This window comes from Moschus berezovskii, chromosome 17 (assembly GCF_049115385.1).
Source record: "Moschus berezovskii isolate FMDL1 chromosome 17, NW_MosBer_1.0, whole genome shotgun sequence".
NCBI lineage: Eukaryota > Metazoa > Chordata > Mammalia > Artiodactyla > Moschidae > Moschus > Moschus berezovskii.
The window spans coordinates 14,299,660-14,326,686 of NC_142476.1; the positions used below are offsets into that span (position 1 = coordinate 14,299,660).

The following is a 27,027-nucleotide window of genomic DNA, read 5'->3' on the forward strand; positions in this document are numbered from 1 at the left end:
GATGTTATTTGCTATCCTTTCATCAAATCTGAGCCACATCACTTAGGCAGGCCATCCGGCAGGATAGCTAAATACACATTAGAGGAGCCTGGGAGTCACAAGAGGCTAAGACAGTCTCATCAGGTCAGTTATAATAAGCATCTTGGTCCCTCTGAAGGCGCTGCATTCAAAGAATGGCCTTCATCGTGACTCTTCTTAAATATGAAAGTAAAGCGTGAAGCCCTTTGAAGGACCTAGCAAACAACACACATGTGAAAGGAGATCAGTGAGCCTTAGAAAGAAAACGAAATCTTTATGTAAAATCTGTGAGGAATCTTATCAGGTTTTAAGGAAAGACCGCCAGGTGAACTGAGGGCTTTTAATAAGACGCATGACAGACTCGATTATGAGATTCCGTTCTGTGTGTTCCCCGGGCCATTTTATGCTCTCAGCAGGATTTTTTTTTTTCCTCATCAAGAGTTTCGAGGGATGTCTACCGTTGTCTTGGAGTAAAGCATGTTTAAGCAGTCCCCCAAAGCCGTGCTAATTTAAAAAAGAAAAAAAAAAATAAACCCAACAACGTTGTCAAGTGGTCAGACAGACTGGAACTAGACGATTATAGGTAAGAGGGATAAAATGAAGGGTTGAAAGTTGTAATTTCTATTTCTGTGGTGGCAACTGAATCGGCTGTTGGATGAGGCAGTTTGAAGAGGCAGTCACTTGGCCCAGAGTCTGGGTAGGACTTGGCGGCTTACTCCTGACTCAGCGGTGTGGAGTTCTGCAAGATTGGGATTGCTTGCTAGGTCCCTGTCTGTTTCTGCTTTCCATCCCCCAGTCCCTCAGATTCCCTCCCTGTCTTTGACAATTCCATGTATTATTTTCCTTCCTCACGGTTTTTACCTTTTTTCCTTTTTTATTTTTTTGAGACACTAGCTGCTTGGCCTCTGACCACTGCTCCATGCTGGGGCCTCCCAGTCAACAAAGAACAGGCTTTTAAAAAAAAAAAAAGACACTGCATCTCAGAGGCGTCCTCACTTGACCTTGTTCATTTTTGAATATGCTGTGGCTGTAGATTTCCAGAAAGAATCCCTCCCCCAGAATGGTTTTCAAGAACACATATGGATGTCAGGCAATCTGACTTGTAGATGGATGATCTGAAGAATAAGTTATAATAGTAACAGGATCACTAATAAAATGGTGAGATATAGGCATCTGTCTAGGTTACACAACAGTCACTGTGATCCTGGGTGTTTCAATTCATGATCTGGCCTTCTTTTTATATTTTCACTAGAATTAATAGAGCCAAAGAGTTGGTAGAAATCATAGACATTTTGTAACACACCTCTCAGATTGAAACCAAGAAAATGAAGCCCAGAAAGTCATTCTGGTTATGTATAAGTGCCATTGGTTTAATTGTAGTTCTGCATATTTTTAGAAAAAGAAAAATAGTTTTCCAAAGACTGGTTAAAAAATGTTTGAGAAGACATACCACTGTGAAAATATATCTGCAATAAAATTTCACTATCATTCAATAGGCGATAATATATATTGAAGTTTCCTGGGATATTAATCACAGAACAAAACGTCCTTTAATCATTGTATAAAGTATGTAAACCATGTACAAATTATGCACAGGAATAAATATTCATTTTGTGTATAAGCACAACATCATTTTGACTTTTGTGCATCCCAATTGCGTGTTACTCGTAGTTCCATAGTTGTGATCAGAACAAAAAGGATCTCCCAGAAGAAAAGAAGGTAAGTTGTTCCAAGGATGTTGGGAATACAGAAGTTTCTTTTCCATCACTAACCTTGTGTTTCTAAAAAATGAATAAGAAAAACCCCTACCTTCCACTTCTGAGTATTCTCATAAGAACTGGCAGAAGAGGCAGAGGGGAAGGAGTCTCCTGCAGATAAACAGCGAGATCCCACTATTCAAGGCGGTTGGTGGTATTCTAGAGAAAATAACGTTTGCTCTTGAAAACATAGTAGACTTCTCGTTTAAAAAAATATTATGCACACCCCAAAATATGTTTGAGAAACAAGGCTTTTGCATTTTTAATTATACCCCTAAACTGGCTTTCTAATTTTTCTAGGATATCAGACGACTCAGAAAAGAAATATTTCTCAGATTAATGTTTGAAAATATCACATGGAAATGTGTTTATCGATGTTACTGCAAATTAGTATTTTTATAAATTAAACAAGTAGAAGATCTGACCTCCAAAAAGCCTGACCCACTGTCTTAAGGTTAAACATGCAAGTCTTATAGATAGATAGATAGAAGCTGGTTATCTTTTCAGTTTAAAGTACATTTTGATGAAACTATTTCAAAGACAGCCATCTCCTCCACTAAAAGTGGGCATTTTGATGAAATAGTAAAAATCAGGAGGTTATCAGTTTCTATAATTAAACTCTGGCTGCTTATTCAGGGCATAAATTTCGGTCTCCAAACTTTGTTGACACATCTAAGTGAAATAAAATTTTAAAATTTTTAAAAAAGATTTAAACAGAAGTTTGGGGATTGATTTCATGTTAAATCTTGATATGTGTTTCAGGGACTCCAAATTCAGTGAAACAGCATAAAGGTCTGAGTTATCTCTATTACTGTCATAATTTACATGCCTGTGTGCTAAGTTGCTTCAGTCGTGTCCGACTCTGTGTGACCCTATGAATGGCAGCCTGCCAGACTCCGCTGTCCACGGGATTTTTCAAGCAAGAATACTGGAGTATGGAAATGGAATGCCATTTTCCTCCTCCAGGGCATCTTCCCGACCCAGGGATCGAACCCTCATCCCTTACATCTAACCTGCATTGGCAGGCAGGTTCTTGACCTCTAGTGACAGGAAGCCCAGTGATTTATATAACAGAGAGCAGGGAAATGTAAGGGAATGTGGATCTAAGGAAGAGTGAGAGGGACCAGCACACACAGGAATGTGGACGGCCACCTTTCCTGCGCACCATTCTGTAGCAGTGGGCTTGGCATTTCCTTTCTCAGTGCTATGAAGAAGAAGTTCGTGGCTATCATCAGAGTTTGCAGATGGGTGGGAACTGTGCTTTTCTTAAAGATATCCAGGATCAGACATTGCGGAGTTATTTAGGCTTTACCTCAAATTACCTCTCCTACAATCCTCGGGAACGGTGGGGTGCAGCTGTGAGTCACCTGCCTGCTTTCTAGAGATAGTGTCCAAGGCTGTAGCTCCATGAAAATTCTTATCAGATTACACAGAAATACAGCGCTCCCAGTCTGTGCTTTGTACTCACAGATAAATTATATATGCATAGTAACATCTGTCCACTGTTAAATTTCATGTTGCACAATTCTGCTAAATTCTGAATGGCATCTTTAGCCACAGAAGTCTCGAAACATCCTTTGGCTAACAAAGAAAAAAGTCATCACATGCCTTTGGAAAACATTTTCAGAACTGTTGCAGGAATTGCTGAAAGGACCATTGAAAGATGTTTGCTAATGGAAAATATGTTTTGTTTAGTAACTGGGCTATGCTTTAATATTTTATCAACCTGATTGATAGAGTTCAATCATAAGGAAAATTGAGAAAAAGATGAAATGTAAAAAGAATCTTGTTAAGAGCAATAAACTTATAGAAAGGAAAGTAAATGGTTGGTGTTTTTTTTTTTCAAGATGAAGTCTTCTTTCAAGTAAATAACATGTTTTTGGAAAGAAGAAGTTGACTAACAGAGCTGAACATTCACACAAGGCAACATGCCAGGAATTCAAAATGCCAATGCAAAAAATGTGAGCTCCTAAAAGGGGATTCAATGCTGGTCTGTAATAATTAGCTGTACTTTCTCTGCTGAGAAGGAACTCTCTCCTCAGGGCCTGAGGATTGGTGTGGAATTGGAGATTTTGAGTATAAGAAAGGGCTCCAGGGTTGTACAGCTGTGGTGAAAGACTTTGGCTTCCCAAGAGGGTAACATGGAAATTATAGTTGTTGTTCGGTTGTTAAACCATGTCTGATCCTTTGCGACCCCATGGACAGCAGCACGCCAGGCCTCCCTGTCCTTCACTGTCTCCCAGAGTTCACTCAGACTCATGTCCATTGAGTTGATGATGACATCCAGCCATCTCATCCTCTGCTGCCCTCTTCTGCCTTCAATATTTCCCAGCATTAGGGTCTTTGCTGATGAGTCAGCTCTTTGCATCAAGTGGCCAAAGTATTGGAGCTTCAGCTTCAGCATCAGTCCTTCCAACGAATATCCAGGGTTGATTTGTTTTAGAATTGACTGGTTTGATCTCCTTGCAGTTCAAGGGACTCTTAAGAGTCTTCTCAAGCACCACAATTCAAAATTATAGTGACTATCACTAACTTAGTGTGATGAAATATGACTTCATTTTTCTCTAGGCCAAAACTTCTCAACAGAAGTGCTATTGATACTTTGAACCAGATAGTTATAGGTGTGGGAGATTTCCTATGCGTTGCAGGGTTTTTGTCAGCATCCTTGGCCTCTATTCACCAGATGGGGTAGCTCCCTCCCCACTATGTGGGTATCTGCAGACATGGTCCCTGGTGGAGAACCGCTTGTCTAAACATGTTTCATTTCTTCTCCTATCTCACTGCAAAATGAGTTAGGTTGGCTCTTCACAATAGGGTTGTAGAACTCTGCATAAAGAACTGGTATGTATCAAGTGAAGAACAGCTCTGTGATGCAGGTGTTTCTGCAGCACACGAAATCTAGGAATCTCAAACATTTTTTTTTTTAAAGGAATCTAACAGCTCAGAGTGACAATGTTTATTTTTGTGTGTGCATGTTTTTAATGACAATGAAGGTGCTCGCTGGTAATAAATAACATGCAATCAAGGTGGGGGGTGTGTGGATATGAGATAATTATCAACACAAGGGAGTTCTGAAAAGTAAAAAAACACTTTTATAGCAAATATGTTGAAATTGAAAAGAAATGGCCATTTCTTTTACTGATACAGTATGTGACTTTTGCTTGCTGTTTAGTGACTGAAGAAACATTTTGATTACCACAGATGTCCCAGGTCAAAGTTTCTCAGAATTTCATTGCATCAGATGAGTTGAAAGGCTTGTTGAAATAAAAATTGCTGGGCTTTATGCCTGGTTTCTGGTTAGTCAGCAGGGCCTGAGAACCTGCATTTCTCACAAGTTATCAGGTGAGCCAGGACCAGGGACACCCCTGCCCTGGAGATTTGTTCAGCCTCAGACGGAGCTTCTCAGTCTGACTTGGTAACTTTTTATTGGAAATAGCAAAGGCTATACATATAAAGACATAAAGGAGTTGTATGAATTTGGGTTTACTCATTGGCAATAGTAATCATCTTTGTCACTGGAAAGAATGACTTATGAGAGCGAATGTTTTTAATAAGAGTCTTCACGTATCATTGAAAGGCAGGAAACCTTAAAAACAAAACGGATGCACTACTCTCAAACAGGGATTTAAATTAGCTAAAAAAAATTTTTTAATGCCTACCACAATGTAAAAGTTTGTTTTCCTACACCAGCAAACACTTAGGTGTCAGTATTTTGTTCATATTTTTCCTTAATTATTGCTTTTCCACTTGTCAGAAAAGAATTTATCAGTCCACCGTCAAAGTCTTCCCCCTCACAATGTACACGTTAGCTCTTGTTCTTATATGTTTTGTACCTTAAATGCACTGCACTGGGTAAGATCTTATGATTTTTTAGGATGTTATTAAACTCCAGGGAATATAATATTTTGAATAAATTATTCAGGATTCAAAAAATATTTTCAAGGGTCTCCTGGAATCATGCCATCAGCTGTGCCTTAGTCCGAAGCAATAGGGCAGGTTCAACAAGACAGGCTTATAGTCTTGTCCTAACTCCAAAATTCTACAGGGTGGGAAGGCCTGGCTTAAGAATTGCAAAGGTGATTTGACTGCTCTGAGCTCAGTGTAAGCCAGTAGTAATATGCTATTGCCCACAGAAGCCACGAACACCTGGGTGTTTTAGTAGGACAGAGTTTGATGTGAGGGGAAATGGGAACGATTTTATCGTCATGGCTGGTAGAATGAATCCAGAATCCAGCACTTTGCAGACCCCATCCTTGACACTGCCATGTTTGTAGGTGAACCAAAGCACCAACTGCTCTGTTCACTTATAAACAACGTTTAAAAAAAAGTTCTGTGGGCCTTCCCTGGCTGTCCAGTGGTTAAGACTTCCAATGCAGGGGCTGTGGATTCAGCCCTAAGATCTCACATGCTGGCAGCCCAAAAAATAAAACATAGAAGCAATATAGAACAAATTCTATCAGTTCAGTTCAGTTTAGTTCAGTCGCCCAGTCGTGTCCGACTCTCTGCGAAAATGGTCTACGAGTCAAAAAAAAATAAAAATTTTTCTACATTCACCGTATAAGTAATGGAGATCTTAGAAAGGCAAGAAATTGTTAAATCTACTTAATAATTAATTTTAATAATCTGGGAACAAATATAGACTGGTTTTGCCAGTGGAATATGCCAAAAGAAGGTCGTTTAAAATTCCCAGATAGAAATATGGCTTCTTAATTCTAGCTTTGAAATAAAAGTTTATGTTGAGATTGACATGTACACACTCCAATATAAAACAGATGACTAATAAGGACCTACTGTATAGTACAGGGTGCTCTACTCAATACTCTACAGGGGCTGTATGGGAAAAGAATCTAAAAAATATGCATATATGTATGTATTTATGACAGATTTACTTTACTGTACATCTGAAACTAACACAACATTGTATAGCAACTGCACTCCAACAAATATTTTTTAAAAGTCTATAGAGCTTTTGATAATTTGTAGTCTATTGATAACACAGCAGGAGAAATTGAGAAAGAGATTATTCTTGGATGAACACTGGAAAATCACCACCCATTTTCCCCTATTCAGTCACTAACGACCAAAGATAGCCCTCAATGGAGTTGTTGATAAATTAATCTTTGTCTAAACATTTTGTTTTTCTTAATGCAATCGGAAAGCATAGTTCCAGAACACTTAGATTAAATTTAAACCTTGTTATTCGGCTCTTGGTCTTATGAGACCTACTTTTACTGATAAGGCCTGGCAGCCTATAGCTTTGAGGGGCCCCTTCTCTTTGGCGCCCACACATTGAATCATCCTGACCCATCCTTTTGCACAGCAGCCACTGTACAAACCTCCACACTTGGATGTCGGGCCCTCCCATTCATGCTGTGTGCCCCTGAAACGCTGGCATTAATGCCGTAGCCATGGTTTTCAGTGGGGATGGCAATCTGTGATAACAAAATTGTATCCCTTCCATCCTGCAATTACCTCACCATCCACACAGCCTTGACGTCTGGAGGCCCACTGCTGGAGGAGCAGCTGGCGTTCCTGTCCTACAGCAGGAAGTGAACCGCGCATTCCAAAGAGCCCTGATTGTTTTGAGATTTTCCTGGCAGCTCAAGAAGCTTGGATCTTGGAGGGCACGCTCTTTTGTACCAACCTCACTTTGGAACCATACACAAAGGAGTAACTTGTCACAACCTGAACCACTTGTGGTATCAGATATTGTCTTCCACTTCATGGCCATCACTGCGCGTGGCGATCCAGTGCCAAAGGTAGCCCTTCGAAGTGCAGAGTGCTTTCTAAGAGAGTTAATGGAGGCCCTGTGCACACCACACTCACCATGGTCTGTTTATTGGAGGACCTCGCTCTGCCGCCATTCCCTCAAGTCGTACTCTAAATCGTTGGAAGAAAATGAATAATATAAGCTCAGGACTTGAGTCTCACAGTGCAGTGGGAATCATTGTGCTCTGGATAGCCTCACACAATGTCCTCATTAACAGAGACTTTTCAGATCCTTATCGATTTGCTGCTGCTGCTGCTGCTAAGTCACTTCAGTCGTGTCTGACTCTGTATGACCCCATAGACGGAAGCCCACCAGGCTCCCCCGTCCCTGGGATTCTCCAGGCAAGAACACCGGAGTGGGTTGCCACCTCCTTCTCCAATGTGTGAAAGTGAAAAGTGAAGTCGCTCAGTCGTGTCCGACCCTTAGCGACCCCATGGACCGCAGCCCACCAGGCTCCTCCATCCATGGGATTTTCTAGGCAAGAGTACTGGAGTGGCTTGCCATTGCCTTCTCTGATCGATTTGCTAGAGATCTCCAAAGGAAGTGCAAAATTATTCAGCACTGGGCAAGCTCAACTATATTTTGGCTTCACAACGTATCTGAAATGAAGTTTTGAACTGATAAAATCTATATACTGTTCATTCAGAATGCTTTCATCTTTTAAAAAGAATCGAAGAGAATAACTCCTGGGTGGATTTACTGTGGATTTATCATTGAAATGGCCACAAACAATTATTACCTTCATTGTAAGAGCATTAGTGCTTTTTATTGAGCAAGTTGAGAATAAAATGGATTTTAGTAACACCCTACAGTTACCTCATTAATCAAAATTATTACTAGGGATCTCCTTGAAACTGAACTGGTTTGCTGCAAACCTGACTGAAGACTGCTCTGATTCAGAGAAGACCTCTGCAAAAATACGATGGTGGATGATTTGCATTTAGTTTACACATTTTATATATGTTTTTCTCTTTCTTACATTTCCTGCAAAACATAGCAGGATTTCCCACTGAGTATTTGTATTGGCCTTCATCTCCAACTTAATTTAGCATTTCTCTTTGTTTAGTTATTTCTTGTGGAATTTTATACTCGATGACATTAATCCTCTCTCTCTCATAATTTAAAGGTTGATTCTAAATCATTATTTATGACTTCTATTCTAGTGACTGTAATCTCTGATTCCCTTTCTGGTTAGAAATGATTTAGCACTGTGTTTACTGTATTTTCCCTATGCTCTTGACCCTACCTATGCTTAAATACTTTGTCCATTTTACCCTGCTCTTCCTGTGATGATCAGAAGATCTGTGCCTCTCCTAGGATTGTAACACTCCAATGTAGAGTGAGTGTTTAAATAATGATAAAAACAATATTTGTTTTCATAGTAAATGGCTTGTTTACCTATACAACTTTAGAAAATCTTGCTCTGCAGTCTGCCTGGGGCTGATACTTGTAACCATTAACAATTATGGTTTCTAAGAAAGATGGTGCTATGAATATTAAAAAAAAAATAGAAGCAGATGCAAAATATCCAATGTATTCTCCGCGATTGTTTCTGTTGCCATCCGCACCACTTACCTTTCTTACTATCTTCACTAGAATTCACTTTACATCAGCAGACACTGAGTAATAGGGCATTCTGTATCAATTCTTGTTACCGGACATTCCAGATAGATGCATTATGTTCAGAATCAATACAACCAAAATTATTTTCATGGATGGCATTTTCACATGGCATTTATCTTATGCAGAGATGCAGGTAGAATGCCAGCGATGCACTTTTATGGACGGGGGTCCGTGTGCACAGGGGAGGTTTGGGCCCCGTTCAGCAGTTGGGGACGTCATCCCTTGGTCCAGGTCTGTGGGGGAGATGCACAGAAGGATGTGTGCGCTTGGCACGGCGGAGGGTCACTCTCCCAAGTCAACTGGTAACATGCCAGGTGGGTAGCAGTACAGACTTTTCCACAGAGACCTCTCCACTAGCCCCCACAGCGGCAAAAGCCCCCTCCGCCACCCTGTTTCTACTGAAGCCAAACCACTCTCTCAAATACTGAGAAGAACAACTTTTAAGGAGGAGTTCGGTTACAGGTCGGGATTTTGATTTTGTTTGCTTGCTTGTTGATGGGACGTTTTGCAAAATGCCCACTGTATTAGAGTTGTTTCACTCTGAGCAGAATTTGTGCCAGAAACAGTGTCGATTAAGCTTTTTAATATTTTTCTTACATCTTTTAAATAGCTTTTAATTTCCCAAAGAATTATTCATTAGAAAATGGACTTCAGAATTTACTTACGCCATGATATAATAGCATGTATTGAGGCAGAAAAAAATCAAGGAAACCCTGTTTATGCAGAAGATACTTTGCTTTCAAGCTTTCCAAACCTGACTTTGGTAGTTTATTATCAATACTGTGACACCTCACAGCATACATTTGACAGGATAAAAAATGCTATTTTTGGTCATTAAACATACTTCTTTCAATCATTCCCAGAATTTCACCTAGAAGAGAAACTTGAACTAGTTCTTTCTTAAGTATAATGGGAATAGAAAGCAATAGATACAAATTAGGTTTGTAATTATTAGATTCAATCTTGAAAAATACTGAATTTTCAACTAAGCATATATTTTTTAAAAAGATTATTCCACGTTTTTTTTTTAATATAGAAGAGTCAAAATATAAATGCTTAAGACTTAAAGTTCACTAGATTCTGGGGAGTATCAACGATGTACCATGGTCCCAAAACAATATAGGCTTTTGATATAATTGTAAGCAGGTCTTATAAAATAAGCCATCAGGACTAAGCGAAAATCACAGTGATTTAACTCCTTTTGCATGGTTTCCCAAAGAATAGAGCATAATTAATCTATTATGAAAAATTTTCTACACCATATATTCCCCTTAAAATGTAGTATATAAAGTTACAATTTAAAGCCAAAAAAAATCGTTAACATTTCACAAGATTTTAAATAATTTAGAGACTTGCTCAGGAAAGAATTCACCGAGCTTTGCAAATGTTCGGAGCATAAATTTTATTACAGATTATTAGCTGCTAACATTGCTCACAAAGGTCAAATGTGTGTGTTTATGTGCTTCTGAGTCTAATAAACAAAATGTGTCCTTTTTCTTTAAGAAGAAAAGTGTGCTAAAGAAGAAAATTACAGCGTTCTTAGTTCCTCCGACACAAATGCTACTGAGCTGCCCCCGTGAAGACATTTGAGGTTAGACTTTTGTCACTTTAAACCCAGATGAGGGTATTCTGGGTACATTTTTCTGAGTAGTACATAATCATACAGTAACCTAAAACAACAATGGAAGAAGACTAAGCTCTGCTGATAAAATGCACTTCATTTTTTTATGTGGCGTTAACAAAATGATTTAGATGGAAAGTGAAATCTGTCTTAGCTTAAGACAGAAACACAAAGACATTTCCCTTCTGGACAAGAGACTTTGGCACTGCAAGATCAAAGGAACAATTTTATCTGCATTGTGACTGCAGACCAAAAAATTTTACAGTATTCCTGTCTCCATGCTAGAGCTTATGTGTCTTTAATGGCATTTAAATTATAGCCCTTCTGTAGCCATGCAGTCAAAACACCACGTCATCTGATGAGACGCCATCTTATAATCTGTCGGTGCGTCTTAGTTAAAACCCTTCCGCGCTGTAGTTGTCCTCATTTTTCTCCTTTACAGGAGAAGTTGAGCAAATTGTCTTTTACCTGGGTTTAAGCGTTGACCTAATCAAGCAGGACAAGAAGCATACTTTGGTTTACATTATTATAATTTAAGTAATTTATCTAATTTTTTCTTCCTTTTTATCTCCAATATCCCTCTCCATATTTTTGTTTTTAGGATTATCATCTTTCTTATGTAGAATGTACTATAGACACATTAAATGAAAATCAAGAATATGTGTTCATTAATGAACTATAGCTAATTTTTTTTTCCCTCAAAGCAACGTGTTTTGTATCAGTTTAGACTGATATATAAGAGAGTGACTATCACATATAATAGTGGACAGAGGGCTTCCCTGGTGGCTCAATAAAGAATCTGCCTGCAATGCAGGAGGCCTGGGCTTGATCCCTGGGTCAGGAAGATTCCCCTGGAGAATGGAATTGCAACCCACTTCAGGATTCTTGCCTGGAGAATTCCATGGGCAGAGGAGCCTGGTATAGTCCATGGGGTGGCAAAGAGTCGGACACGACAGAGCAACTAGCACACATCACATATAACTGAAAGGGGCCGTGGTCCGAATTCTTCTGTAGCACACAGTCTAGACGGTGTGTTTCAAATGTCACTGGAGAGACGAGCTTTAATTTGAATAGAATGTTTATGAAATGACAACAATAAAATCAGCACTTAGAATATTCCTGGAGATATAAAAACGAGATGTTACATTTCTGCAGAAATATAGGTATAACCAGGAACACGTCAGCTTCTTTGAGTTGTTATTTCCTCGGCAGTCATGTATGCGGCGGCAGCAAATACCCTCGTGTTTGTCTCTCGGTACACACGGGCAAGCAAAGCTCTAAGGTATGCGCTCGAATAGGACTTTCTGAGTCTTAGGGTTTGTGCGTGGATTGAGGATGCAAATATGAAAAGCTAAACTTAAAGCCCTTATACAAATAAAGTTATTTTGGGCTAGATAGTGCTTTCTTTAAAAGACCCAAAAATCTCTGATACTTGCAGTATTTGTACGAGTAGTATTTGAAGCTATGCATCAGTTCCATAACTCTTTGGGTGGTTCTGTGAAATTCCTGGTTTGCTGAAACAATCAATTAATCATTTTATCCAAATCCATTAGCTAGAAGAGGAAGCAAAGCCAGAAACCCTTTTGGTTATCTTAATGTGGATTAAATGTATTTATTTTAAACTTAGGAAAGAAGGATTGAAATTAGAGGACTCATCCAAGGCAAAGATGACCTATTTTACTCCACTTTCCATGCCCTGTTCAAGCCATTCAAATTCTTTTTTGGAGATGTTGAATGTACACACCAAAAGCTGAAGATTGCAATTACAGTTTTAGATAAAAGGAGGCAGAAAAGCATGCAGGAAATTATTAGATAGCAAGATGTTTTATAGTGTAAAATGCACATAAATGAAATTAAGCATTTTTAAGTGTATAGTTGCTGCTGCTGCTGCTGCTACTAAGTCACTTCAGTCATGTCCGACTCTGTGTGACCCCACAGACAGAAGCCCACCAGGCTCCCCCATCCCTGGGATTCTCCAGGCAAGAACACTGGAGTGGGTTGCCATTTCCTTCTCTAATGTGTGAAAGTGGAAAGTGAAAAGTGAAAGTGAAGTCGCTCAGTCGTCTCCGACCCTTAGCGACCCCACGGACTGCAGCCTACCAGGCTCCTCCATCCATGGGATTTTCTAGGCAAGAGTACTGGAGTGGCTTGCCATTGCCTTCTCCGAAGTGTATAGTTAAGGGGCTTCAAATACATTCACATTGCTGTGCAATTATCTCCACCTTCCATCTTCAGAAAACTTCTTCATCTTCATAAACTGAAACTCTATACTCATGAAACAAAAGCTCCCTCTCCCCTCCCATCCCCCATCCCAGTGGCCGGAAGCCACCCTTCTACGTTCTGTGTAAATTTCCCAGGTGGCTCAGTGATAAAGAACCCACCTGCCAATGCAGGAGACCTAAGAGACGCAGGTTTGATCCCTGGGTCAGGAAGATCCCTTGGAGAAGGAAGTGGCAACCCACTCAAAGATTCTTGCCTGGAGAATCCCATGGACAGAGGAGCCTGGTGGGCTACAGTCCATGGGGTCACGAAGAGTCAGACACGACTGAAGTGACTTAGCATGCACGCAGCAAGGCACTTTGTGTCCTTTTGTGACTGGCTCATTTTCCTTAGAATAGTGTCTTCAAGATTCATTCATGATGTGGCAGGACTTTCTCTGTCTTTAAGCCCAAATAGTATTTCGTTGTGTGTACAGAACCACATTTTGCTAATCCATTGATGCATAGAAGGTTGTCTCCACTGTTTGATTCTTGTCAGTGATGCAGCTTTGTACACGAGCATACCAGCATCTGCTCGAGTCCTGCTTTCAGTTCTCCTTAGGTGTGAAGATTTTTAAGAACTCCTATGAATCAGTATCCGCAGCAACTACTCCTCTAGGTGTTAAATGAAAACTCTAAGGATACATCTTTAGATGGAAGAAAGGACAGAGGAAATCAGCTTTCACACGTTTTAATTTTACAATATTTTTCTGTTATTTGAATATATTCATTTCTTCTAGGAATAAAATTTAGACGTTGATATAATATCCAAGTTGCTATACTCCAACTTCAATATTATGAAATTGTTTGAGTATTTTAATTGTAGGTGTAAAGCTGATACTTTGAAGGGCTCATTTTAAAAATGCAATCTTTCTCAAACTACTTCTATTAATAATAGGGCACCCTTGTGTGGAATACTAATCTTCACAACATTTTACCTTATTAATATTTACCAGAACTCACAATGTGATGATTGCTTGATAAATAAATCAGGAGTGGGAAGATAGATGGGCTTCCCAGGTGGTGCAACTGGTACAGAATCTGATTACCAAGGCAGGAGACGCAAGGGACGTGGGTTGAATCCCTGGGTTGGGAAGATCCCCAGAAGAAGGGAATGGACACCCAATCCAGTATTCTTGCCTGGAAAACTCCATAGACAGAGGATCCTGGTGAGCTACGGTCCATGGGGTCACACAGAGTCGGACATGACCGAGCAACTGAGCACAGACACACACACAGGTAGACAGACAGACAGATAACCAGTCAGTCCGGCTCAACCCTTTCATATCCGGTTTACAGAAGGTGAAACTGAAATTTTGAGAGGTTAAGTGTTCAAGGTTCTTCAATTAAAAAGCAGGAAAGAGAGCAGGGAACTCTGCTCAATGTTACGTGGCATGCTGGATGGGAGGGGAGTTTGGGCTTTGCCTTGCACCTGAAACCATCACAACATTGTTAACTGGCTACCAGTTCAGTTCAGTGCACTCAGTAATATATTCAAATATAAAATAAACAGTTGTTTTTTTAAAAAATCAGCCAAGTCAAAAATCAAACTCAGGTCTCCCTGGTACCAAAGTCCTTTTAACTGTGACAGATCCTGCCCTCCCTCAGCTAATCGAATCCTCACCCAAACACCCTGAGACCTACTGGGGAGTTGGCAGCCGTCCATTTTCTCTGGTGGAATAGAGCTTTGAGATGTTAAATCATTTGATTAAGATTTCACAGCTGATAGACGCTAGCGCAAAAACTCAGGTCTTCTGGGTCCTTTTGAACCTATGCAGCCCATGGATGTCATTGGTTTTTGTTGAAGTTAATATACTGTGTATCTCCCTGAAAGATAAAGTCTCAACTCTCTACATTGAATGTATATTTTCAAAAATAAGTGAAGTATGAAGTTTGCCCTGTACTATGGTTCTTTTATCAAGAGAACAAGTCTCGTATTTTAGATTTGTTGAGTTTGAACTCATATCTCCATCACCTGGACCTTAATCTCTTTAGGACAATTTATTGCAGAAGGTTTCCTAAAGTATAAGCTTAGAGCACACGCATGCTTTTGTAGTATTAAAGATATTTTTAAGCTTAGATACAGCTCCTGCTAATCCTGACCTGATAAGGTAAGATTGCATGGGTGCTTTAGATCTGAATCCCCGAGGGGGTGCCACCTCCGCTGATCTTTATAAGTAGCTCCCAATAATAGGGCTTTTTAGTGGATTCCAACATGCTAATCATCTATCCACAGAAAAATGCAGCACTTATCACTAGACATACTTGTAATTTAGCCAACTTTGAACATTTTAGTGCAGAAAAATGCCACATGTACATCAACACACAGGCGGAAACCCCCTAAAGGTACCTGCTCATTATCCTTTGGATTAATCCAGTTTAAGTCAAAGAACTGGGCCGCTGATTCCTGGCACTCGTATGCAGATGAACAGGCACAAATGTGATTAATTAAACTTTTATTTCTAAAACTTTCACCCTCTAGTCACTTCAGCAAAATACCTTTGCCCTTTTTAGTGTAATGTCTTTCCAAAAAGAAAGAGGAGAAAAGCACAGTAAATACTAAAATACATAGCTTAAAAAAAACGAGGTGCTTTGAAAAAATCCATACCTTCCTAGGTTCATGCTAAAAAAAAAATGGAAAATCATATCCTCTTATTACAAGTGTATTTATTACCACCTCTCCTGCTGTGGGAATTCATTTCCACCTAGAGAGCCCTGTATACTTTTGAATGGAATGTCCTATAAATATCAATTAAGTCTATCTAGTCTAACGTGTCGTTTAAGGTTCTTGTGTTGCCTTATTAACTTTCGGTCTGGATGGTCCGTCCATTAGTGTAAGCAGGGTGCTAAAGAGCTCACTGTTGCTGTGCTAGCTGTTGATTTCCCCTTTTGTGGCTGTTAGCATCTGCCTCGTGTATTGAGGCTCCTATGTTGGGTGCATAAATGCTGACAATTGTCATATCCTCTTCTTGGATTGATCCCTTGATCATTATACAGTGTCCTTCCCTGACGTTTATCACAGTCTCTATTTTAAAGTCTATTTGTCTCTATGATTATTATTACTCCAGCTTTCTTTTGATTTCCTTCCACACATCATGCCTCACTTACCGGCTATCTGTGTCTGTAGGACTGAGGTGGGTCTCTTGTAGACAGTATATTTGGGAGACCCCTCTACTTTAATCCCCGATAAAGCCTGTGCTCTAACAGACTCCCATCCACACCCATATGGTCCCTCTTTCCTGGAGTATGAATTATTAAGTAAACTTACTTTTGTGCAACTGATTTCACTCACTCCACATTTCAGTTTTGTTAGCATAATACAGAATAGAGCTTAATCATTACTTAAACCTAAAATAAAGGAAGTGAAAAATATTTTATTGGTAAAAGAAAGGTGATAATATGATCAAAATATTTTCATATGCATGCAAAATAGAACTCACTAGAAAAAAATAGAAACATACCTATGCTTATCATTTTAATATGCACACAGTTTAAAAATCTAAGCATCCTAACATATTGCTGCTGCTACTGCTGTTGCTGCTGCTGCTGATAAGTCACTTCAGTCGTGTCCGACTCTGTGTGACCCCATAGACGGAAGCCCACCAGGCTCCCCCGTCTCTGGGATTCTCCAGGCAAGAACACTGGATTGGGTTGCCACTTCCTTCTCCAATGTGTAAAAGTGAAAAGTGAAAGTGAGGTCAATCAGTCGCGTCTGACCCTTAGCGACCCCACAGACTGCAGCCTACCAGGCTCCTCCATCCATGGGATTTTCTAGGCAAGAGTACTGGAGTGGCTTGCCATTGCCTTCTCCGATCCTAACATATTAGGATAACATAATTTCATTGCCAAGGAAGAATGGTTATTTTTCTTCACTTTCCCCTTTTAAATTAGTAAAATTTGTTTTTGCTGTGATGGATTAATTAATCACATAGATTTTTTTTTGCCTTACAATGTTGAAATAGTTATCTCTCAGATATCTACTTTGCTGAAAAACATCTGCCATTTACTGCTGATATAACCATTTATGTTTGGAAGGAGTGCATTCTGATTCTTAGAAGATATTTCTCCAGAGCTTGTTTTCAAGTTGTGAAGTGGCCCTTCTTTTATAACAAACTCTTCCAGACATTTCCAAATATTCATTGTTCAAAGATACACAAAGTAAGACCCGGGATGTTCTTAAAAACTTTCATCAGTTTGAAGGTAAGACATATATTCTAAAAAATATATGAGGGCAGGTGAGTAAAAGAAGGCTTTAATTTTAAAAATATGCGAATGATAGTCATGAAGGCAGAGGGAAGAACAATAGGGGAAAATAAGGGAGTTCTACAAGTGTCTTTGGGTTTCCCAGGTGGCACAGTGGTTAAAAAAAAAAAAAAAATCCACCTGCCAATGCAGGAGACACCAGAGACAAGGATTCTATCCCTGGGTCGGGAAGATCCCCTGGAGAAGGAATGGCAACCCACTCCAGTGTCCTTGCCTGGAAACTCCGATGGACAGAGGAGCCTGGTGGGGTCCATGGGGTCACAGAGAGTCGGACCTGACTGCAGAGCCCAGCAGCAGTGTGAGTGTCATTGCTGAGGAAGTAAGGCTATGTAGGGACTTCCCGGATGGCCCAGTGGTTAGGACTTGGCACTGCCACCGCAGGGGGCAAGGGTTCGATCCCTGGTCAGGGAACTAAGATCCAATGGACTGTAAGGCCAAAAGAAATTAAAAATACGAGAAATACAGGAAATAAGAGGGTCTAATGGGAAGGGGAAGATAAAGTTTACATGCAAAATTAATTAACTTCTGAAAATAATTCACTAGTTATAGCAAGGTAATGGTATTATTTTTAAAACATATATACATGTATATTACCTAAATATTGATATGTGTGACACGCATACACGTCAAAACCATCAATGCAATAATCACTTTGCCTCTTTGAAGCAATGACTAATACAACAAATCTGATTTTTTTAAATTCAACTTAATGGTAGATGTTGTAGTAGTTTCCAGAATTTTGTCATTCTTCTTCTTTTTTTAATTCAGCATTTTTAAATTATGTTTTAAATTTGTTTATCTTTAATCGAAGGATAATTGCTTTACAATATGGTGTTGCTTTCTACTACACACTAAAATGAATCAGCCACAGGTACATATATGTCCTCCCCTCTAGAGCCTCCCACCCCATCCCACCCTTCTAGGCTGTCTCAGAGCCCCCGGATGAGTTCCCTGCATCAAGAGGCAAATTCCCACCGGATCTCTGTCTTACAGGTTGTAGGAGTGTGGTCCCATGCCACTCGCTCCATTCTGCTTCACAGAGGTTACTCGGTTTGGCCTACGTCAAACGTATGGGTTTCGTATGAGTTAAGTATTTAGATTCAAAAGTATGAATTCATACTGGTTTCTGGAGTACAAATTATTAAGTAAATGAAAACGGTCCATTTTAAATGTGGTCCAAGCCCAGAGCCTTGTCTTTTTTTTTTGACTTACCTGTTCAGAAATGGATTTCTACTCAATTTTCTTAGTGCATTTTACAAGCTATTACTAGAAACTGTACTTTAAAATTTTTATTGTATTGTAGAAGTATTGATGTGTTACAGACTGCGTGAATTATACACAAGTCTATGGGGGAGGAAACACAATCTCCAGTTAAAAATGAAGGGCACATATGGGTGACCCAACGTGTACGTCTTCAAGGAATGCAATACTGTGTAAAAGCTGGCAAATCTCGCTCTGTAAAGAAGCTTTCTGAGCTTTTCACACAGATGGCTGCAGCAAACCCTGACAAGGAATGAGGGGGCCGAGGGAGAGGCAGGCAGGGGAAAATAAGAGGTGTTGGGCACTCAGTAGGCAGTTTTTACTGATCCTTAACTTCTTTACCACTGAACCAACTGCTCAAAGAACTCTGCAACTCTTTTTTATAAACTTTTTTTTAAATTAAACTATGGTTGGTTTCAATGTTGTATTAATTTCTGCTGTTCAGCAAAGTGACTCAGTTATTCAAGCTGCTGCTAAGTCACTTCAGTTGTGTCCGACTCTGTGCGACCCCATAGACGGCAGCCCAGCAGGCTCCCCCGTCCCTGGGATTCCCCAGGCAAGCACTCACATTCTATATTATATTCGTTTCATCATGGTTTATCCCAGGACACTGCATACAGTTCCCTGTGCTGTATAGGAGGTCCTTGTCGCCCATCCATTCTGTATGTAATAGGCATTGCCTCTGCCAGCCCCGAACTCCGAGTCCATCCTTCCCCCACATCCCCCATGCCCTGGCGACAAGTCTGTTCCCTAACTCAGAGTCTGATTCTGTTTCATAGATAGATTCTTCTGGGTTGTATTTTATTTTATTTATCTTATTCCTCTTAAGATTTTGTTTTTATGTGGCCCATTTTTAAAGTCTTGATTGAATTTGGTACAAATGTTGGGTTTTATGGGCTTTTTGTTTTTTGGTTTTTTGGCCCTGAGGCATGTGGGATCCCAGCTGCTCGGGGACTGAACTCACAACCCCTGGTCCAAAACCGCTGGACCCCCAAGGAAGTCCGTGTGTGGTATTTTAGATTCCACAGACATGTGCAATTCTTTTTAACAATTTGAACATTCTAGAATTTCATATTGAAATTGCTCTCTTAAGCCTTAGACCGTGTATACTGTCGAGTGATTTGGAGAAAAAGGCTCTGTGTCTGTAACAACGTCTTCCACCTGTGGATGAGCTGCCCGCGAGTGTGGACCACATGCCTCCTGGTCCACGAGGTTCTGGCGCAGGACAGAAAGCGCAAGGGAGAAAGAAGCGCTTCTAATGTTGCTCTGTAGCATCTATAGAATTCTTCTAATCAGTCTTTAAAGTCTGTCTCTTTCTTACCTTGTCTTAAAGACGGCATCTTAGGACAAGAAACCAGTTGTTGCTGAAGCTGTTTCTAACTTGAAATACAGAGAACAACCCTGTGGGCTTTTTGTAGAAAGTGTCCATACATTCTGCGACTCATCAGATAGGGTCCAAACTTTCTGCCAGGCTGTTGGAAGCTGTCTGCTGAGCTCAGAAACTTAGCATCTTCAAACATCCACTTTGTCTCTCTTTCTCAGCCTATCTTCCAGTAATACTGGTCTAATACTTGTGTACCGTTTTTCTAACACATATATTGTTATGCCCTGTTCAGTTCAGTCGCTCAGTCATGTCTGACTCTCCGCGACCCCATGAATCACAGCACGCCAGGCCTCCCTGTCCATCACCAACTCCCGGAGTACACTCAAACTCATGTCCACAGAGTCGGTGATGCCATCCAGCCATCTCATTCTCCGTCGTCCCCTTCTCCTCCCGCCCCCAACCTTTCCCAGCATCAGAGTCTTTTCCAGTGAGTCAACTCGTCGCATGAGGTGGCCAAAGTATTGGAGTTTCAGCTTTAGCATCAGTCCCTCCAATGAACATCCAGGATTGATCTCCTTTAGAATGGACTGGTTGGATCTCCTTGCAGTATAAGGGACTCTCAAGAGTCTTCTCCAACACCACAGTTCAAAAGCATCGATTCTTCGGCAATCAGCCTTCTTCACAGTCCAACTCTCACATTCATACATGACCACGGGAAAAACCATTGCCTTGACTAGACGGACCTTGGTTGGCAAAGTAATCTCTCTGCTTTTTAATATACTATCAAGGTTGGTCATTACTTTCCTTCCAAGGAGCAAGCGTCTTTTAATTTCATGGCTGCAATCAGCATCTGCCTTCTCTTAAACATCCTTTCTCGGGGGTGGGGGAGGGGCGATGGATTGGGAGTTGAGATTGACATGTTGTTGTTCAGTCGCTAAGTTGTGTCCAACTCTTTTGCAACCCCACGGACTGTAATATACCAAGTTCTTCTGTTCATGGAACTTCCCAGGCAAGAATATCGGAGTGGGTTGCCATGCCCTTCTCCAGGGGATCGTCCCAACCCAGGGATCAAACCCCCATCTCCTGCATTCTAGGTGAATTCTTTACCACTGAGCCACCTGGGAAGCCCGAATTGACATGTACTAAGATTCATGGGGCTGCAAAGAGTCGGACACGACTGAGCGACTGAACTGAACTGAACTGAACCTAAATGGGAGAAGAATTTGAAAAAGAATAGATACATGTATGTGTAGAACTGAATCACCTTGTTGTGTACCTGGAATTAACACATTATTAATCTACTGAATGCCAATATAAAATAAAATAATAAAAATAAAATTTATTAAAAATACCTTTCTCCTTGGAACTCCTCTGTCCATTTATTTTCATGGATAAATTCTACTCATCTCTTTATGTATTCATTTTCATTTTATTTATTTTTATATGAAATGTAGTTGATGTACAATATTAGATAGCTTCAGTTCAGTTCAGTTCATTTCAGTCGCTCAGTCGTGTCTGACTCTCCGCGACCCCATGAATCACAGCACGCCAGGCCTCCCTGTCCATCACCAAATCCTGGAGAACACTCAAACTCATGTCCACAGAGTCGGTGATGCCATCCAGCCATCTCATTCTCCGTCGTCCCCTTCTCCTCCCGCCCCCAACCTTTCCCAGCATCAGAGTCTTTTCCAGTGAGTCAACTCGTCGCATGAGGTGGCCAAAGTATTGCAGTTTCAGCTTTAGCATCAGTCCCTCCAATGAACATCCAGGATTGATCTCCTTTAGAATGGACTGATTGGATCTCCTTGCAGTATAAGGGACTCTCAAGAGTCTTCTCCAACACCACAGTTCAAAAGCATCGATTCTTCGGCGATCAGCCTTCTTCACAGTCCAACTCTCACATCCATACATGACCACGGGAAAAACCATAGCCTTGACTAGACGGACCTTGGTTGGCAAAGTAATGTCTCTGCTTTTTAATATACTATCAAGGTTGGTCATAACTAGCTTACAGGTGTATAATACCGTGATTCCAAACTGTTGAAGGTTATATTCCATTTATAGTTATTACGAAAATAACAGTTACATTCCTCATGTTCTACAATATACACTTGATATATATATCAATAGCTTATGTGATCCCCTACCCCCTGTATTGTCCCTCTCCTCTTCCCCACTGGTAAGCCCTCATTTGTGAGTCTGCTTGTCTGTTTTTGTATTTTTAAGACTCCACATATAAATTATATCATCCACTATTTCTCTTCCTCTGTCTGGCTTACCTCACTTAGCATTATGCTCTCCATCCAGTCGCTCATCCATTATGCTCTCATCCATGCTCTTGCAGATGACACAGTTTTATTCTTTTTCTTGGCTGTGTATGTGTACCACATCTTTTTTATCCATTCTTCTGTTGATGGACACTTAGGTTGTTCTCCTGCCTTGGCTCTTGTAAATAATGCTTCTAAGAACATTGGAGCTTGTATGTTTTTATAAATTAGTGGGGTTTGGGGATACTGACCCGGGAACATGATAGCTGGGTTATGTGGTAGTTCTTTGAGAAACTTCCGTACTGTTTTCCACAGTGGCTTCACAAACGTACCTTCCCACAAACTGTATAAGGGTTCCCTTTTCTCCACATCTTTGCCCAGATTTGTTATTTGTGTTATTTTGATGACAGTTGTTCTGATAGGTGTGACATGATATCTTACTGTGTTTTCAGTTTGCATTTCCCTGATGCGTGGTGAAGCTGAGCATCTTTCCATGGCCTGTTAGCCATCAGCATTTCCTCTTTGGAAAAACAGCTAGCTATTCAGTTCTTCTGCCCATTTTTAAATTGGATTGTTTATCTCTTTAATGGACAAGAGTTGTTCAAAACTTTTGAGCCTATTTTCAGGGACTTAATGTTTAGAGAAAAGAGACCATTAAAGTGGGAAGGGATGTCAGGTTTATCCAACCCAATCTTTTCTATTTGCAGCAAAATAAACTGAGGCATGGAGAGAAATATCGCCCCAACTCAGACAGTGGTATAAAATAGCCAAGACCAACCACTCATTCCTTGCCAAGCAATGATCGCACCCGTCTTCAATTCAGATAATCTTCGAATAAAACTTGGGGAATGTGTGTTAGGCTTTCTGAATCTAAATTTAAAATTGGGAATAAAACAGATAATCCAGAAGCATTCCTTTCTTTCCTTCTTTTCATCACCTTTTCTGATTCCCAGTTCAGTCTTCAGTCTTCATCCCTTGTGTCCTTACCTTCAGAGAGAACTGGTGGCTCCAAGAACCGCAGAAGACAGTGGTGGTGAGAAGGCAGGCTGTGCTGAGATTTTCGCTGTTGCCCAATGTGTACAGTCACCACCTGTGGCCACCTGGTCCTTTGAGCAGCTCCCTAACTGCTGTGTCTCAACATCTTCATTTGTAAACTGTGTTTGATTCAGACATGCTTAGTGGGAGCTTTCGGTTCTAGGCTCTGAGATAAAAGTCCTGCTCTCCTGAGCATTCATTCTAGTGCTATGGGACAGACAGTCAGCTGATAAACTCAGCTCGGCTAGGCTCAGTCGCTCAGTTGTGTCCCACTCTTTGCAACCCCGTGGACTGAACTGATAAACCGATTTATCAAAAAAAGAGCTCTCTCCTTCCTCCACCCATAACAAGGCTGTTCCTTCTTCCTGGAGCTTTCTTTCTAAAGAGGGGCAAAAGCTTCGACCCTTCCCAGCATTAAGATTCTTATTGAAAAGTCACCTTTACTGGCTACCTACTTTAAATTTCAGGTCAACCATTTTCACAGCCTGCATTGCTTATTCTGCCCTGTTTTTAATCTTTGGCCCTCTGTACTAGCACACCCGTCTTTACCTGTTGGTCCTGTTTGTGTTGCGGCTTCCTCATAAAGGACAAACTCCAAGAAGGGAGGGCCATTTGTCTGTTTTACTCTCTACTCTGTCCCAAGGCTCTAGAATGCAGCTGGTATCTATCAGGAGTTCATGATCTATTTATTAAATGACTACATTCATATCTAATATAATGTCCTATGGTGATATTTGCAATTAAGCAAAACAGAGTAAGTTGATAGAGAAAGTAACCATGGTACTATTTTATTTTTTGTTTGTGTGTATTCCAATAAAACTTTATTTATAAAAGTGAACATTGGGCCAGACTTCACCAGTGGACTGCAGTTTGCTGACGCCTGTTAAGCATAGACTGTGGCATCACACTGAACTAGCCTGAGTCACAGGTCACTCCTGACTAGTCCTGCAAACTTGGGTACTAATTATTTTGTTAAGACTTTTTTTTTAAGTCTTTATTAAATTTGCTACAATATTACTTCCGTTTTATATTTTGGATTTTGGGCAGTGACGCATGTAGGAACTTAGTTCCCTGACCAGGGATCGAACCCATGGCTAGGGCCTTCCCTGGCAGTCCAGTGGTTAAGACTTCACCTTCCAATGCAGGGGCTGTGAGTGGGTTTGCTCCCTAGTTGGGAAGCTAAAATCCCACATGCCTCATAGCCAAAAATCCAAAACATAAAGCAGAAGCAAAACTGTAACAAATACAATAAAGACTTTAGAAATGGTCCACATCAAAAAAAAAATCTTAAAAAAATATTTTAAAAAGCATGTGCTATATTTAATTCCAAAAAGAGTTACAGAAATTGATCAAAAAATTCACATAGAGTTGGTAGAATATGTAGGTTTCTAATTATTTTACTTGTCCAAAAGGCATGGCAATGGGCACAGTGCCAACTATACATTATGAATTTAGCTTCTTTGTCCTGAAAACATGTTCATTACTCCAGAACTTGGAGTCAGGGCTGCCCTACGTAATCGCTGTGTTATAATTCAGGCCCCTGTACTTCTGTGGGCTGCGTTTTTCCAGTCTGTGTTCACACCATCAACGGACAGCCAGGAGCTGCAGACAAGGGCTCTTTATCACATTCAGCTGTCCCAGGCTTCCCTGGGGATGGACGTTCTGTCCCTGGTGGGTGTGCTGAGTCCTCCTTCAGAGCAATGCCTCACTGGGGACCCCACGCTGCCCTGGGGCAAAGGACTTGTCCTGGCACTCAACCCTATACCTGAAAGCTGTCACTGGACCCCTAGAAGAGAGCTAAGAGGTCCTTGGAATATTCCCTAGAAGAAGAGAACTACATCCAATATCTTGTAATAACTTACAATGGAAAAGAGTCTGAAAAAGAACATATATAATACATAAGGAGAAGGCACTGGCGACCCACTCCAGCACTCTTGCCTGGAAACTCCCATGGACGGAGGAGCTGGTAGGCTGCAGTCCGTGGGATCGCTAAGAGTCGGACATGACTGAGAGACTTCACTTTTCACTTTCATGCACTGGAGAAGGAAATGGCAACCCACTCCAGTGTTCTTGCCTGGAGAATCCCAGGGACGGGGGAGCCTGGTGGGCTGCCGTCTACAGGATCGCACAGAGTCTGACATGACTGACGTGACTTAGCATAAATGTTGACTATGCCAAAGCCTTTGACTGTGTGGATCACAATAAACTGTGAAAAATTCTGAAAGAGATGGGACTACCACCAGACCACCTGACCTTCCTCTTGAGAAACCTGTATTCCGGTCAGGAAGCAACAGTCAGAACTGGACATGGAATGACAGACTGGTTCCAAATTGGGAAAGGAGTACATCAAGGCTGTGTATTGTCACCATGCTTATTTAACTTATATGCAGAGTACATCATGAGAAACGCTCGGCTGGAGGAAGCACAATCTGGAATCAAGATTGCCAGGAGAAATATCAATAATCTCAGACATGCAGATGACACCACCCTTATGGCAGAAAGTGAAGAAGAACTAAAGAGCCTCTTGATGAAAGTGAAAGAGGAGAGTGAAAAAGTTGGCTTAAAGCTCAACATTCAGAAAACTAAGATCATGGCATCTGATCCCATCACTTCCTGGCAAATAGATGGGTAAACAGTGGAAACAGTGGCTGACTTTATTTTTCTGGGCTCCAAAATCACTGCGGATGCTGATTGCAGCCATGAAATTAAAAGACACTTGCTCCTTAGAAGGAAAGTTATGACCAACCTAGATAGCATATTAAAAAGCAAAGACATTACTTTGTCAACAAAGGTCCATCTAGTCAAGGCCATGGTTTTTCCAGTAGTTATGTATGGACATGAGAGTTGGACTCTAAAGAAAGCTGAGTGCAAAAGAATTGATGCTTTTGAACTGTGGCATTAGAGAAGATGCTTGAGAGTCCCTTGGACTACAAGGAGATCCAACCAGTCCATCCTAAAGGAGATCAGTCCTGGGTGTTCACTGAAAGGACTGATGTTGAAGCTGAAACTCCAATACTTTGGCCACCTGATGCAAAGAGCTGACTCATTGGAAAAGACCCTGATGCTGGGAAATATTAAAGGCAGGAGGAGAAGGGGACAACAGAGGATGAGAAGGCTGGATGGCATCACCAACTCAATGGACATGAGTTTGGGTAAACTCCGGGAGTTGGTGATGGACAGGGAGGCCTGGTGTTCTGTGATTCATGGGGTCGCAAAGAGTCAGACACGACTGAGCGGCTGAACTGAACTGATATGTATATACAATATACAATATGGTTGTATTGTATATATAATTGTATATATAATACATATATATCTATGGCAGCACACCAGGCTTCCCTGTCCTCCACGTCTCCCAGAGTTTGCTCAAATTCATCTCCATTGCGTCTGTAATGTTTTCTAACTATCTGAGTCACTGTGCTGTAACCTGAAACTAACACAATATTGTAAATGAACTCTATTTCAGTTAGAAAGCAAAGGAAACAAAGAAGTGACCCCACCCATCAGGCATAGGTTACATCTGCTGGTTCTAACCCAAGCCCCAGAGTGCTGAGGCTTCTCCCTCACAGGAGCCTGAAGTGAAGGGACAGCATTCAGGGACTCTGGCCAGCTCCAGCCGTGGCAGCTTGAAGGCTTAGCAGCAGCCCCCTTAAAACTGGCTCTGAGTTGTCTTCAATTTAAATTGATTCAATTCAAATGAATGGAAAATTATTTTTAATTTGGTTATTGCTCCTTTAGAATTAAAAAAAAAAAACTATTCTATCTGACCTCTTCTAAAGTTTGGCTTGAAGCTCAACATTCAGAAAACAAAGATCATGGCATCTGGTCCCA

At 40.8% G+C, this 27,027-nt stretch overlaps 1 long non-coding RNA gene across 1 annotated transcript in view; it reads left to right on the forward strand.

The window, feature by feature from the left end:
* LOC129551206 (uncharacterized) overlaps nucleotides 1–27,027 on the forward strand; it is an 86,110-nt gene that overhangs the window by 45,100 nt on the left and 13,983 nt on the right. The gene's annotated exons all lie outside the window — the stretch shown is intronic.